At 51.4% G+C, this 16,306-nt stretch overlaps 1 protein-coding gene across 1 annotated transcript in view; it reads left to right on the forward strand.

The window, feature by feature from the left end:
• Positions 1-1,693: 1,693 nt before the first annotated feature.
• Positions 1,694-16,306, forward strand: part of ARHGEF10L (Rho guanine nucleotide exchange factor 10 like) — a 156,140-nt gene continuing 141,527 nt past the window's right edge. The window contains exon 1 of the mRNA XM_004741351.3: positions 1,694-1,948. The gene's annotated coding sequence lies outside the window, so the exon portion shown is untranslated. The remainder of the gene's footprint in view (positions 1,949-16,306) is intronic.

A 16,306-nucleotide genomic window follows, 5' to 3' on the forward strand; every position in this document is an offset into this window, starting at 1 on the left:
TGGGGTGGGGCTTTGGGGACGGGACTGCATCCTCCCCAGAGTGGCAGCCCCTCTCCTGGCCTGGGCTAAGGGAAGGTGCTAGATAACAGCGAAGGAGGCTGTAGTGGACGGGCATGTCTTTGAACAAGGCCCTGGAACCCAAAGCCAGCCTTCCCGCCCCTGGGGCAGGCCCTCTTATCGGAAGAGCTGTCCCCAGTGCTATTTCTGCAGGTGGCCGGGGCCCTTCTCTGGTCTCCTTCCTCTTGGTTCCCCCTTCCAGCCCTAATGATAAAGCCCAGGAAGCGTTCGCAAGCAGAGGTCTTCCTGCCATGGTCGGCGACGCTCTTCCAGGGGATTTCCATCTCATTTAATCCTCCTGTGCTCCTCCTGTCCCATGTCCCAGCTGACTCTGGGTCGGTGGCCCTTTGGGCAGGCATGCAGTCCATCAGGTCTGTGTTTACTTTCTCCGGGGGTACAGAAACTTCGGTCCTACTGGGGTGCCCTGAACCACGGTGCCCCAGCCTGTGTGCTCACTCGGGTAACTAGTGGAACCCGAGGCTTTGATTTCCCTCAGCCCTTAACTCAAAATAGCCATCTAGTGCACGCTCAATGTGACCTCGGGCAAGTGTCTTATCTCTCTGAAACCTGTTTCCCTCTTTGTAAAATGGCTTAGGTGAAGTTATGCATGGAGAATTTTTAGTGGATAGAACCTCTGAGAGCCCAAACCCAGGATTATCACCAGCACCAGCACCACCATCAGCACCACCATCACCATCATCATCAGAAAAGACCACAGTCAGCAAATATTTTTGGTTTGGCGGCCCTTACGGTCAGACTGTCACTACGAAATTTCGCTATTGTCTCTCCAAAGTGGGCAATAAGCAAATGGGTGTGTTTGCGTTTCAATAAAACTTTATTTACAAAAACAGGTGATGGGCCAGAATTGGCCTGCAGGCTGCCAGTTGGCTGACCCCTGATGTAAGATCCTGAGGCCTGATTTCCAATGCCCTGGGGCAGAATGAGGAGTGGGGCCCAGGCCAGGTTTAAGGTGAAACCCAAGCGTCCTTGTGCAATCAGCTGTCTGCGTGTATTTTGAGGGCAAAACTTTTGAGACCCATCCCTGGGTTCTCAGGGGTGCACAGTGAGGACAGAGTAGGTATTTGTGGGTGCATGACTTTTCCTGATGACCGGGCACTAAGGATCTTAATCAATTCAGCAGATACTTGGCTACAATATGGGGGCAATTAACACAGACAGTAAGAATCCTAGCAGGCTTTTTCCACATGGGCTCATTAATTGTCACGAGAACCGATCTGATCGGGACAACTGTTGTTACTCTAGAGGAGCAAGGGGGAAACCAAGGCTCAGAGAGATGAGGTCACATGGCTGGAAGAGGCAGGGATTCAAACTTGAAATTTTTCGACTTCAAAGCATCTTTTCCACCTTCCCGGGTTAAAAGAATCCCATCCCGTGGATAAGCCTCGAACCCTCTGTTGTGCCCATGCCCTGCGCCCTGTACTGGGCTGGGGGGTGGGGGTGGGGCGGGCCGCTGTCCATGGTACACCCTTCTGCTTGCACCCCCTTGAGGCCCCCACCCTTGTTCATCCTCCTCCTCCCTTCCCCACCCTAGCAACTTCCTGGTCCTCCCAGGCGGATGACTGATTGCCGGCCTGGCCTGGCACAGCCCTGCCCAGCCTGCTGGGCCTGACTCAGGCCAGTCCTTCCTTGGGGGCGGCTAGGGCCGCCTCCTGTCCTGCAACCCACCCGCTTGGCAGGTCTGGCAGGTGAGTGACTCACAAGCCTGAGCTCTCTGCACACCCGGCTCAGGGAGCCAGTGTACCTGACCCCTGGGCTCCTGCCTGCCCTGCCAGCTGCTGCGACAGACAGGACCCTTCCCTGCCCGTGGCACCCGACCCTCCCCTCTGCGCGTCCTTCCCCGAGGGCCGGGACTGGACCACACGGAATCCAGGTCAGATCTGGGGTTTTTATACATCTCTGTCTCTTACTGAGTTGGAGGAGGATCCTTTGGAGGTCGCGGGGTGTGTGTGGGGTTTCTGCTCTCGTTGACACCCTTGGGCTTCAGGCCCAGGGACACCCTGCTCCCTCTCGGTTGGTGGCGGGGCTCGGGGTTGCCTGGGGCCAGGCTCCGCAAGGAGAGCTCTGCCGGGAGCCTCCGTGGACACGGCCCTGACCCTGGTGGCCACCTGCGGCGCAGGTCAGGGGCATGTGGGGTGAGGAATGCAGAGGGAGCCTGGCAGGGGTGTGGGTGCGGCGGGAACTTTCCCTGACTCCCTTCTCAGGGTCACAGAGTTTGATCGTTGCTGCCTACTATGACCTTACAAGACACTCAGTTCAAGGGCATTGTTTCAAAGCTGGGGAAACTGAGGCTTGGGGCACAGGTCACAGTGCGAATCGGTGGCAGAGCAGGGGCTGGAAACCTCACCCGGCTGCTTCCTCCTGGCCCAGGGTCTGTCCTGTTGCTGCCCCCAGTGCCTGCTGCTGTATCTCCCCCCATAGCCCTCTCCCACCTCCTCCTCTCCTGGCCGTGTCGGAGGGAGGAAGGTCCCATACACCATTTCACAGGTGGCAGCATTTTAAAGGTCACCCTGGCAGGCCTGGCAGTGAGTCCCCAACAGGTGGCTGTTCAGCCACAGCTTGACTGTCTAAGCTTGCTGCTTTCCGAGACAGCCTCTTTCATCTGCAGGGCCGCTGGGGTCTGGCTACGGTGACGTAATGCTTGCCAGGTCTTTACTGAGCGCCCAGTGCTTGGCTAACAAAGCGCAGTCCCCTGGGTTAACTCATTTGGTCCTCCCTGTGCCTTGGGAGGTAAGTCTTATTATCATTGTCATTCTCATTTGTAGCGGAGGAAACAGGCTCAGAGAGGTTAAGTAACTTACTCAAGATTCCACAGCTTGGAAAAGGGGAGCTTAGATTTGAGGCCAGATAAGCCCTTGGCTGCCTCACTTTCTGCCACTATGAGATGCTGAGGCTTAGCGGGGTGGGGGTCTGGGCGGCCATTTCGATGCTTGTGTGTTCCTCTGGTGGCCTCCCTGGGTCCAGTCACTGCTGAAGCTTCTGTCCTCCCCCTCATTTCGGCTCCGTGGCAGGTCACTCTGGGCCTCACGCAGCCCCCCAGTTGCAGAGTCCTGCACAAAGGATTTTAGTGACTTCCGGGGTGGACCGTGTGGAGGGAAGAGCAAGTGTTAAGAGCAACTGGTCGGGATTTCAGCCCCGAACACCACTGTCGTTGGGGCTTTGCCTAGAGCCCGATGAGGGCAAGGGAGGCAGGAGGCGTGGGTGGGCGTGGCAGAGGGAGCAGGAGGGGCTGGTCCTGGGTCCCCGTCCTCCTTCCTATTATGATCTTCCAGGGGGCCTCTGCTATGCTACGCCTGGCTTTGTCTGTGGAGGGTCCTTCCTTTGGTGATTAACAGGGGCAGTGGAAGTCTGCGTCTGTTGTCCTGATGGGTCACCCACCAGCCTGGGGTGCTGGGCAGGCAGGACTGATGATCCTTGTGCTTGAGGGACAGAGGCTCAGAGAGGTGAGACAACCTGCTAAAGGCACACAGCTAACAGAGGGCAGAGTCAGGCCCTCTCTCCTGGCTCCTAACAGAGTGTGCTAACACCAGGCTGGCCTCTCCTCCTGGCTTTTCTTCTGGAGGATCCTGGTACACCTGGGACAGAAGCTTCCAAGGCAAGGCCACCTCCCCAGGGTTTGGCCCATGAATCAGGACCTCTCCAGACTCTCCTGGGGACCACCACCTCTCTTCTGTCCCTTTGAGGGCTGGGTTCCTCTGGCAGCCGTGGCGGCAGTCCTTACCCCGGGGTCTCCTCTGTCCGTGAGACTCTGAGGTCTTCAGGGGGGTGACTGGTCTGGCCTCATTCACATCCCTACCACCCAGAAGGCAACAAGAGTCCCTGATGCCACCATCCGGCACGTCCTCTTTAGGACAATCACGTGGGTGGGAGGTTCCCAGGCTGATTCCGTTCTGTCCTCTTCCCCTCCTAGTACTAATTAATACTAATGATAATAAGGATAATAATACTAACAGCCATGTTGACTACTAGTAACACCCCCGTGACTGTGTTTCCATTTACTGGGTGCTTACCAAGTGTCCAGCTCTATGCCAGGTGTCCTGCACGCCCTAGCTCATTTCATCCTCTGACAGCCAGCATTTCACAGATGAGAAAGCTGAGGCTCAGAGAGGTGCAGTCACTGGCCCAGGGTCACACAGCTGACCAAAGGCACGGAAGTCATCACTCAGAATGTTGAAAGCTCGCACCTCCCAAAGTCACGTGCTACGTTCCTGGCGCAGCCACGACTGGGGCCTGGCTTGGTTGCCTCTGGATTTTAAGCTCTTCTCACTCTGTGCCTCTGGGCTGGGCCGGGCTGCATGGGAACTTGAGAACTACGGGGTCTGGTTGTTCTGCCTGTCCATGCTATGGGACTTTGAACCTGCTGCTTACCCTCTTGGGGCCTGGGTCACCCCATCTGGGTGCAGGGGCTGACGGTTTCTTCCCTGTGATCTATCTGAGGGCTGCGAGTTATAGTCATAGCTGGGAATGCCTGTAAAAACCTCCTTGACATGGTCTGGACGCAGAGAATTAGCGCGGAGAGAGTAATTACCCAAGCGGCGTCGCCAGTCCCCTCTGTGCCTGGGACAGCCTTGACATTTAATCCCCACAATTAGCTTGGGATGAGGGAACTTGAGCTGAGCTCTGCAGCGCGGAAGCTGAGACTCGGGGAAGCCAAGTGGCTCGTTCAAGGTCACAGGTAGGAGATGGCGAAGCAGGGATTTGAACCTGGTCTGTTTGTGCCCCAAAGTAATCACCACCCCCCCCAACCCTGGCGAGAGACAGCTCCCTGGGGGTGGAGGTTCCCAAGCAAATTCAAGGTGGGGATACTCATGGGAGCAGGTCCCCAGGAGCTTAGCAGGTGGGTCTGAGGCAGGTGGAGTGAGTTCCCAGCTGCCCTGTTCAAGCCTCCTCCTGCTTTGCCCTTCAGCGGAATGAGAGAGAACCTCCTCCCCCACCATTCCTTGTCTCAAAGACAGAGGCAGCTCTTGTTCTGAGAGGAGCAGGAAAAGAGGGAGTTCTGGCGGTGCTGGGACCTGCTCTGCAGGTAACTGTGACCTCTCCTCCCGGACCAGCCAAGCCCAGCTTGGCTCAGCCACTGGGCAGGGACTTCTGATGCCCCAGCAGAGCGAGGGAGGAAACGGGGCTAGGTAGCACCCCGACCTCCTCCCACCTCCCCATCTTACCCGATTCCCTGGGTCTTCAGAACATTGTCATAATTAAATCTGACAACCATTCATTCTATCTGATAGAAGGGCTTCCAGTGTCATGGTTTGAGATAGGCGGAGGCTGGGAAGGGGACCTTGGGCTACAGCCAAGAGGCTGCCTCTGCTCTTGTTCCATTCGTCATGCCCTGTGTGACCTTGAGCCAATCCTTTGTCCTCTCTGGGCCTCAGTTACCCGTCTGTGGATGGAGGGGGCTGGCTTGCATCATTCTTAAAGGCCCTTTCAGCTCTGAAAGTCTCTGAATCGCTCAAATGGAAGGTCCCAAGGTGCCGTCTGGGCTCTTTGCCAGCCGTCCCTCCTCCCATGGGGCCACAGGGCCCCGGAGCATAGGAATGTGGGGAGGCTCGAGCGTGCTTCTGATGCGTGGCTGACTGGCAAGGATGGGAGTGACCGCCATTAAAAACCCATTCCTATTCGGTCTGGTCCATTCTGGAATAAATCTGGGATGCCTGTGTTTGGCCAGCTGCAGAGAGAGCCCTCCCGAGGTCCTATCCACCTTGTTGTTAAGGGGGAAAACTATGGAGACGTTGGGGGTCAGACTGAGTTCAAATCCCAGCCGTGTCCGTTCTGATGGGTGAACTTGGGTGCTTCACTTGGTTTCGGCTAATGCGTATGAAAGAGCAGATAATAATCTCAGACTCACGGAAGTGTTGTACAGGCTCCATGTTATCCCAGGCAGATCACTGGGCCTGGCGCACAGGAAGTGCTCAGCGAAAGGAGGTTCCCGCCTCTGACCCCAGTGCCTTCCCAATCCCCAATTTCCAACAAACTACATGGGGCTCCAGAATGGCAGGACGCCTCACTGTGCTTTCCAGAACCTCAGTGCCGTGTTCCATGTGGACAAGCAGGTGCAGCCAGGTGTGTTTTATGATGATGATGATGATGCAGTGCTTTATGGTCATTTCTTCTCCTCTTTCTTAAAATTTCTCTGGAAACTACAAAACTGGGCCACATGCCTCAGTGGCCGCTCTCTTGAGATGGCTGGGTTCTTCGTCTGTGAGTCTTGCTTCCCCCACAGGAAACTGGAAGCCCTAGGCTCTGGCCAATGCCGTGGGGGCAGGAGAGAAGCCTGCTTCCCATGGATCTCGGCCTGGAATCCAACTGGCTGGCTCTAGCCACTGATGAGAATTCACAGCATATGGGGATTGGTGGGGGAGTGTGAGATCTCTCCAATTAACTACAGAACGAGACTCCTAAAGCTTAAGGGTCCCGACGGGGGTTCCGGAATTCTGAGGTGGCACCCAGGGGTTGGCTCTGACCAGACCCCAGGGTCTGGCACAGCTCTATTCCTGGGCCCAGTCCTGGAGCCAAAGGTCAGGGAGTTTACTACACTGGGCACATTTTGTGGTTGCCCCTGATTCAGAAACCTGCGGTTTGGGGAGGGAGAAGATGAAATTCCCTGCAGAGTGGTAGTTTCTGGGAAGGGAGAACATGCTTGATCAGACAATGCGCTGCTGCTTTTGTTAAGCTGTCACAAAGCTCATCACCACATGGAGCTTCTTTTTTCCTTTCCCTAAAAATCAGTGTACTGTTCTCTGCTGTCCCTGGACTCCTGGCCAGGGAATTTTCCAGTTAGCAGAGGAACTGCATCCAGCTTCCTCCTGCTTCACTGATTGGGAGAGGTATTGTCCCCTGGTTCTTTTTTTCTTGTTTTTCAGTTGTATTCATCCATCCATCCATCATCTATCTATCCATCATTCATCATCTATCAGCTACCCATCCATCACCTATCCATCCATCCATCCATCCATCCATCCATCCATCCATCCATCTATTCATCCATTCATCTATCATCCATCATCCATCATCCACCCATCCATCCATCCATCCATTCATCCATTCACCCATCATCCACCCATCCATCACCTATCCATCCATCACCTATCCATCCATCCATCCATCCATCCATTCATCCATCCATCCACCCATCCATCCACTCATCAATGACCCAGTCATCCAGCATTCATCCACCCACCCATCATCCAAGGACCCATCCATCCATCATTCATTCATCCATACGTCCATCCATCTATACATGTGTCCGTCCATCCAACCATCACCCATCATCCAACCATCTATCCATCCGTTTGTCTGTCTATCCATTCTTCCATCCATATACCCATCCATCTACCTACAGACTGTTTAATGAGCATCTACTCTGTTCCAGGCACTATACCTGGAGATAACAGCTCTGTGCAAAACAGACATGATCCTGCAGATTGTAAGATATCAGGGGAGACAGACTTTTAACAAACAAAACAGTACTTTGTGCTCCAGACTTAAAGCCTCTGTTTATCAGTTTTCTTATGTGGTGCATGGGATGATGGCAGTGACTATTTTGTGGGATTATTGTGACAATTTGATGAGATAGTATGGGTAAAGTGTTGGCCCAGTGCCTGGCATGTAGTAAGTGCTCAATAAATGTTAGCTGTGATGATAACGATGTCCATGGCCATGATGAAGATGATGATGAAGGTCACCTACACCAGTGCCTCTGGCACTAACCAAGCACGCATAGGTATCCCTGAGCTGGGCAGCCTGGCTTTCCTTAGCAGTGGCAGAAGGCGAGGAAGGGGAGGCCCCATGCCAGATTCTCAGGGTGGGGCATTGGTGCTGCTGCTGTGCCATCTGGAGGCAGGTGATATGAGGTCTGAGGCCTTCTTGGGGGAACCTGAGCCAACCTAGCTGTCTGGCTGGTTTGCCCAGTTGGCAATTGGTTGTGAACTTTCTCAGGGCAAAATAAACCATGCCACCAGGAGCAGCAGATTGCCTGACGCCTCCATTTACCAGCTCTGGGGGATGGTGGATCAGATACTTCCCCTTTCTGAGCCTCAGTTTCCCTATCTGCAAATAAGGTTTGCAATATCGACTTTGAGTCTTGTTGTGTAGATGGGAAATGGTGAAGGGCTTAGAAGGTACCCAGTAAGAAGCACCTGCCTTTGTCGTCATCCATGTATCTGGGGTGACATCCAGAGTTGTTTTTTTTTTTTTTTTTTTTTTAAAGATTTTATTTATTTATTTGACAGAGAGAAATCACAAGTAGATGGAGAGGCAGGCAGAGAGAGAGAGAGGGAAGCAGGCTCCCTGCTGAGCAGAGAGCCCGATGCGGGACTCGATCCCAGGACCCTGAGATCATGACCTGAGCCGAAGGCAGCGGCTTAACCCACTGAGCCACCCAGGCGCCCCGACATCCAGAGTTGTGAGCCAGGACTGTGGGACTGGGCTGATGCAGACTGAGTATCTGCCAAACCCCAAGTTGGAAGTTGTGGGGAGGGGTGGTGGGATAGAGTCAGATAGACCTGGCATCCGTTCCTTACTTGCTGTGTGACCTTAGGTAAGCTATTTACCTCCCTGTGCCTCTGTTCCACCTGTCAAAAAGGATCTTGTTTTTTGTTTTTTAAAGATTTTATTTATTTATTTGAGAGAGAGAGAGTGCGAGAGGGAACACAAGTGGGGAGCGGCAAAGGGAGAGGGAGACTCAGACTCCCTGCTGAGCAGGGAGCCCAACATGGGGCTCGATCCTGGCACTCCAGGATTAGGACCTGAGCTGAAGGCAGATGCTTAACCAACTGAACAATCCAGGCGCCCCTCAGAAAAGGGATCTTAAAAGTAGCCATTCTATAGAGCTCTTGCAAGAGTAAACGGGATCATGCATGAAGAGCACAGGTCCTCGTGTGTTGTGCATATTCAGTAAAGGGGGGTTATCATCACCAAGGGAAGGGGCTCTTTCCTTGATATGCTGGGGCTCCCTTCCAACGTGACCCATTGCAGTATGTCTCTGCTGACACTGGGTAGGTCCCAGAAGATGCTTATTTCCAGGAGGAAACCTTGGGAAATCAGGCCTTAACCTCTTAGTTTCCATGGGGCAGGACTTGAGTGATCATAATTGAGGGGCTACACGGTTATGGGGGAAGGAACACAGACTTTAGCTTTAAAACCCAGCTTCTCCACTCTCCTACTGTGTGACCGTGGTCATATCACCTAACCTCTCTGGGTCTTTTTCTTTAGTCATAAAATGACAAAGCGCCCTTCCTTGCGGGGTTTCCTGGAGGCCGAGCACACAGTGGGCCTCTGTAATGGCAATGACTTGTGCAGGCTCCTTGGAGGGCGAGGCAGTAGATGTTAATGAACGCTGGGGCTGGTCCAACAATGCAGTCTATAAAGCTCCCGCCTGCAGCTTCTGGTGCGTTGCTAATGGGAGTTTATGTGAAGGACACAGTGGGATAAGGGCCCATTGTTCTGAGTGGGGACGGTTTTATGACTCTTAGAAAGCGTCTTTCATCTGGGAGATCAGGGAGCTTATGGAACCTCCCAGCCCTGGGCGGTGAAACTGGGGGACGCTGAAGGTTTCTGGGGCTGATGCCAGGCTGCAGCCATGGCCAGGCCCTCTTGCTACAGCTGGGGCACTTGGCGGGGGCTGAGCCCACCCCCTTCCCCGAGTGTCACTGCAGCGCGCGTCCCTTTCCCTAGGCCCAGGACCTTCCCCTCCTGGAGATCTGTCCAGCCAGGCCAGGTCTTTTGGCAAGGCTGGAGGCTCACTGTGTCCCCTTGGGGGTTCCCCGCCTGCTCCCCCTCCTCAGCAGCCAGTGCCACGTCCCTTTCAACCTTCCAGAATGGGCCTTGGGCCCTCTTTGCTGTCAGCTGACCAGCAACTCTCATGCCTGGGAACGTCGCCTGGCACCCTGAGCCTTGGATCGGGGCCGTCACCTGACGCCAGGAAGCGAAGACCTTGTCTCCTTGTCCTTTCTGGCTCCTTGGCCCGGCCCCAAACAGTGAAATCCAACCTCCCCGTGGCTCAGCAGATGGCCCCAAGCCTTCTGTCTGTTTATCCCCAGTGGAAGCGGCAGAGGCCCTGAGGAATGGATGAGGCTGGAGTGCTCGTGTAGACTGGCTGGTGCACAGGGCCCGTGGGGTCTGGGCTGAGGGGCAGAGGATCACTGTGCCGACACACATGCATTCGATGCCCCCGACCCAGTTTCTCCCAGGCTGTGACTACCTCTATCCCTCCTCTTTTCTGCTTTGGGAGGTACAAAAAGGCTAGAGCAGGATGTTGGTGGTACCTTGTGGCTTGATTGGCCCCAGAATCCCCTTCACCCTGTAGCGAGACCATAGTCATGGCCAGTGAACTCTGCCTGAATAGTAATCCCTCACAGTCTTCTCGGCTTTCAAGGAATATTATCCACTCGCAACTGCAACTGAGGGGGCTTGTAAGAACACACTGGGCCACTTGGATGGACATTCAAGGCTTTGGGCCTCAGTTTCCTCATCTTTAAAATGGGGTTATGTATGTACTTTTACGTAAGATTTTATTTATTTATTTATTTACATGTACTTTTAAGTAAGATTTTATTTATTTATTTAGAAAGCATGAGCTGGGGGTGGGGCAGGGGGGAGGAAGAGAGAGAGAGAGAGAATGTCCAGCAGATTCCATGCTGAGCGGGGAGCCTGATGTCGGGCTGGATCACATGACCCCAAGATCATGACCTGAGCAGAAATCAATAGTCGGATGCCCAATTGACTGAGCCCGTCAGGCCCTCCTCAAAGTGCCTACTTTATAAAGTTGCTATAAGGATAAAATGAGTAAGGTGTAAGGTAAGACACAGAGCCTGCTGTGGAAAGTGGTATATGAGTGTTTGCTCTTATTATCACTCTTGTTTTTATTGTGAGCATCTTCTAGATCTACATGTCTCTCTGCCTCACTTTTATGCTATACTCCTGAATTAATTTCTTTCTTTTTTTTCTTTTTTTGGCTTTCCTATGACACTTCCGGTCTCCCTGGAACCTGGATTTGAACGTGGCTGTGGTTTGTGAAGGCTGGCAGGGGCCCTGCGCCATCTTCCGGGCTCCGGGTCCACGGTCCTTTGACTGTCTCTCACCTCGCCAAGTTCAAATTCCTGAGAGAAACGTGCTGATTGATCGGGTTTCAGTCAGATGTTCATCGTCTCACCCAATCAGCTGTGCTGGGGAGGAGCCCGCTGCCAGGGCTCATGGGGGTGGAGGGAGGCATATCCTGGCAGGTCTACCCCAGGTTCTCCCGGGGTACTATCAGAGAGGCAGAAGAACTGCAAACAGTGGTTTGGTGCTTCCCCTCCCCCCCCCCCCCCCACCAGTCCACAGGGGCATTCCCAAGGGGTGTTTCCAAGCCATCAGGACAAGCTTTCAGAACTGCTGCTGCTGGCACTTGGTTCACAAATTATTGGCCCATTTATAATTTGAAATAGTTGTCAGTATTAAAAATCAAGGCATTCAATATAGAAATCTGGACTTTCGCCTTCTCTTTGGGGGAAAAAAAAAGAGAAAACTCTGGGAACACCGAGAATAGATATATAGCATCTACTAGAACTGGGGTGACTGTCCTCTTTACCTGATGCATGTGCTTTCCAGGCCCTCAGGGGTACCCACTTTCCCTGTGGTACCCCAGTCTGGCCCCCTGGGCATGGGAGTTTGCCACCTTACTCTATATCCTGGAAATGGGAATTGCACAACGAAAAAGAAAAATTACCTAGTTCTTCAAAATTTTGGACTATGTATACGAACCCAGTTCTGTGAACATCCCACAAATATCATCTCATTTATTTCTCTACACAACCATGAGGTTGGTATTATTACTTTCACTCCCACTATGCAGATGGTAAAACTGAGACTCTAAAAAGACATGACGTGCTGAAGATTAGCATGAACGATCTGATTCTAGAAACAACTGTAAACTGACAGACAAGCTGTGGGTATAATGCGTTTCCCTCTGAGGCATTTGAGAGGAAATGGCTATCATATTCTTTTCCTTTGGATATGTAGTGTGTATTTCCTACGGACAAGGACATGCTCCACCACAACGGTGATCCAACCATCAAAATCAGGAAATGCACACGATGCATTCCCACCATCTCATCCTCAGTCCCTGTGGAGTCTTGCCAGCTGTCCCAGTAATGGCCTTTATTTTATACTGAAAGGGTGGCGTTCAGAACCACACATGGCGTTTAGTTGTCCGGTCTCTGTTTTCCCTCAATCTGAAAAGGTTCCTTGGTCTTTCCTTGACTTTTGTGACCTGGGCATTTTGGAAGACCTTTAGAGAGATGTCTGTCAATTTCAGGTTTTTGTGACATTTGCTCATGATTGTATGAGTTGTTGTGCACCCTTGGCAGGAATCAGGTGCCATGCTGTAGTGACCTTCTCCACGCATCCTGTTGGGACACTCATGGTGTCCAAATAGCCCCCTGCCGGTCCTGAGCATGTGGGTGATGAAGTTTGAGCATGTGGGTGAGGAGGTGTCTGTGAAGCTGTTCTCTTCCCCTCAGTGGTTACAAGGTATTGTGTGGGGAAGTGCTCAAGCCAGTGTAAATAGCCATTCCTAGCCTTCAGGGTACTCACTGGCTTACTACTTGTCACATCAGTATGGACTCTTGGTTTCCTATTGTATTCAACGGGATATAAACCCTCCCAATCATTATTTATTCTGATGGTCCAATTACTCGCGGTTTGGCTCATGGGAGCCTCCATGAGCTGGTTTCTCTGTCATTGTGTGATGTTGCCATCACTTCTTGAGCAAGATATCAGGTTCTGGCCCAGCCCTAGATTACAGGCTCAGATGGTCCTTCCTCTGAAATCAGCCGTGACTCCATGAAGCTCTGGATCGCTTGAGCCGAGAATGGTATTTAGAAGCCATGATCTGGCTGCTAAGTGTGCTCATCGCTATTGGGTGTCCGTGCTCCAGGGCCTTCATGGTGGACAGAGCTAGGCGCTCACAGACACTTCCCATTCCAGCCCAACATCATAGGGGGCCATTCGACTTTTCTCCCTTTCTGTATCTGTCATTTACTTCTCCAATGGGGGAGAATCCCAGGAATTTAAGCTTTTGACCACTGCTATACTAGCTTGATTCTCATTAATAAGAATTTGACTATTTATGATAATATAGTATCAAATAGCCTATTGAGCTAATGTCGTTAGTGGGAAGTTGAAAAATCTCTGCTAAGTAATATTGACTTGATCCTTCAAACTTTTGTGAACGTAGAAGAGGCAATAGGATAATTGTTCCTACTTTGCAGGCAGTGGGACAGAGTGGAAGAGGGTGAGGATTGTTTTTAGGGTGCCACAGAGCTCTTGGGGTGGCAGAGCTCTGTATCATGACTGTGTCCAGTCCACTGAAAATGACTGCCCATCCCCCTCCTGTGGGGGTTTTGGGAGAACTTTGAACCCACGTCCCCAAGACAAGGAGCTGCTCAGATTGGCCTGTCCTTGACACTCAGGCCCATGAAGTGATAGCTCAGAGAAGTCAAGTTCCCTTCTTTTTTTTTTTTTTTTAAAGATTTTATTTATTTGACAGAGAGAGATCACAAGTAGGCAGAGAGGCAGGCAGAGAGAGAGAGAGGAGGAAGCAGGCTCCCCGCCAAGCAGAGAGCCCGATGTGGGACTCGATCCCAGGACCCCGAGATCATGACCTGAGCTGAAGGCAGCAGCTTAACCCACTGAGCCACCCAGGCGCCCAGTCAAGTTCCCTTCTTCACCTGAGCCCCCAAACCCCCTCTGCCTGAGGCTGTGCCTTTGATCTCAGCTTGCTTCCCCACAAATGCAGGTCTTGGGGTGCGGAGGAACCTAGAAGGCTTGAAGTGGGGGTGGTTGCTCAGTGCATCCTAGACGCCTTCAAAATGACAGTCCTACAGGGGCAGGAGTATTATGGGAAGAGAGTTTCATCCATGTAAGGTAGATTGTGTCTTTCTTTCTTTCTTTTTAAAAAGACTTTATTTTTCAGGGAGAGAGAGAGAGAGAGAGATGGAGAGCACAAGGAAGGGGAGTGGCAAGTAGAGGGAGAAGCAGGCTCTCTACTGAACAGGGGCCTGATGTGGGACTGACCCCAGGACACCCAGATCAAGACCTGAGTCAAAAGCTTAACTGACTGAGCCACTCAGGTATTCTTGTATTTGTCTTTTTTTCATCATCAAAATGGGATCCTGCCTCTCTTAGATGATAGCCTGGTTATGATTGGTTTGATGGTATACAAAATACTAAGGACTGACCACTTCCTGCATGTTGTCCATTCATACTGCCTGGGTGAGTGTGGTATCTGGGCTTGGAAAGTCTGCTTTCCCATCTACCTACTTCCTTTTCCACTATGGGGTGGGGCTGGTGGAAGGGGGCCTGGGTTGGAACCAGAGGCTGGAGACCTGCGTTCCCATCCTGACTTTGCCATCAGCTTGCTAGGCAACCTCGGGCAAGACACTTAGCCTCTCTGGCCAGCGGAAAATACCACCCCTGTCTTCTCTTCCTCCCTCCTTCCCTCTTCCCCAGGTCAGCGGTGGAAACAAGGCAGAATAGGATTCTAGCCCCATCCAGATGTATCATTAATGGATATGCTTACACAATAAACCCTGCACCCACCAGAATGTTCAGCAAGTGGGAAATTCTGGTTAATTGAATGTTCTGGGGCGTGGCAACGTTCCCAGAAATCCTTTTTGTTCCTGTTGTGGCCATTGAAAACCATTTACTCATCTACTTAGCAAATATTTGTCTCGTGCCTGTGCTCTACCAGGCTCTGTCCCAGGCTGTGGGGAGGCACCGTGGATGAGACAGCAGAGTCCCAGACTGCAAGGACTCACAGTCCAGGAGGAGACGTGCACAAAGGCAGTGGACCTTTGAACACCTCAGGGTTTCGGGGCACTGACCCCTTTCACAGTAGAAAATCCACATACAACTTTTAAAAAATTAACATAATGTATTATTTGTTTCAGGGGTTCAGGTCTGTGATTCATCAGTCTTACACACTTCACAGCACTCCCCATAGCACACACCTTCCCCAGTGTCCATCACCCAGCCACCCCCAACAACGTTTTATTTTAATTTATTTTATTTTATTTGTTTAAAAAAATTATTTTTATAAACATATAATGTATTATTCGCCCCAGGGGTACAGGTCTATGAATCGTTAGGCTTACACATTTCACTGCACTCACCATAGCACATACCCTTCCCAATGTCCATAACACAGCCACCCTCTCCCTACCTCCCCACTCCCCAGTAACCCTCAGTTTGTTTTGTGAGATTAAGAGTCTCTTATGGTTTATCTCCCTCCTGATCCCATCTTGTTTCATTTTTTCCTTCCCTATCCCTGACAACCCTCTTGCCCTGCCTCTCAACTTCCTCATATCAGGGAGATCAGATGATAATTGTCTTTCTCTGATTGACTTATTTCGCTCAGCATGATACCCTCTGGTTCCATCCACATCGTTGCAAATGGCAAGATTTCATTTCTTTTGATGGCTGCATAGTATTCTGTTGTATATATATATATACCATACTTCTACATCCATTCATCTGTTGATGGACATCTAGGCTCTTTCTGCAGTTTGGCTATTGTGGGCCTTGCTGCTACAAACATTCAGGTGCACGTGCCCCTTGGGATCCCTACATTTGTATCTTTAGGGTAAATACCCAGTAATGTGATTGCTGGGTCGTAGGGTAGCCCTATTTTCAACTTTTTGAGGAACCTCTATACTATTTTCCAGAGTGGCTGCACCAGCTTGCATCCCCACCAACAATGTAGGAGGGTTTCCCTTTCTCCGCATCCTCACCAGCATCTGTTGTTTCCTGACTTGTTAATTTTAGCCATTCTGACTGGTGTGAGGTGGTATCTCATTGTGGTTTTGATTTGTATTTCTCTGATGCCAAGTGATGTGGAACACTTTTTCATGTGTCTATTGGCCATCTGGATGTCTTCTTTTTAGAAATGTCTGGTTATGTCTTCTGCCCATTTCTTGATTGGATTATTTGTTCTTTGGGTGTTGAGTTTGATAAGTTCTTTATAGATTTTGGATACTAGCCCTTTATCTAATATGTTATTTACAAATATCTTCTTCCATTCTGTCAATTGTCTTTTGGTTTTGTTGACTGTTTCCTTTGCTGTGCAAAAGCTTTTGATCTCTCTCTTTTTAAAAAGGTTTTATTTATTTATTTGACACACACACACACACACACACACACATCACAAGTAGGCAGAGAGGCAGGCAGAGAGAGGAAGGAGGAAGCAGGCTTCATG

This window comes from Mustela putorius, unplaced genomic scaffold, assembly GCF_011764305.1.
Source record: "Mustela putorius furo isolate JIRA1106 unplaced genomic scaffold, ASM1176430v1.1 tig00003853_pilon_pilon_pilon, whole genome shotgun sequence".
Classification (NCBI taxonomy): domain Eukaryota; kingdom Metazoa; phylum Chordata; class Mammalia; order Carnivora; family Mustelidae; genus Mustela; species Mustela putorius.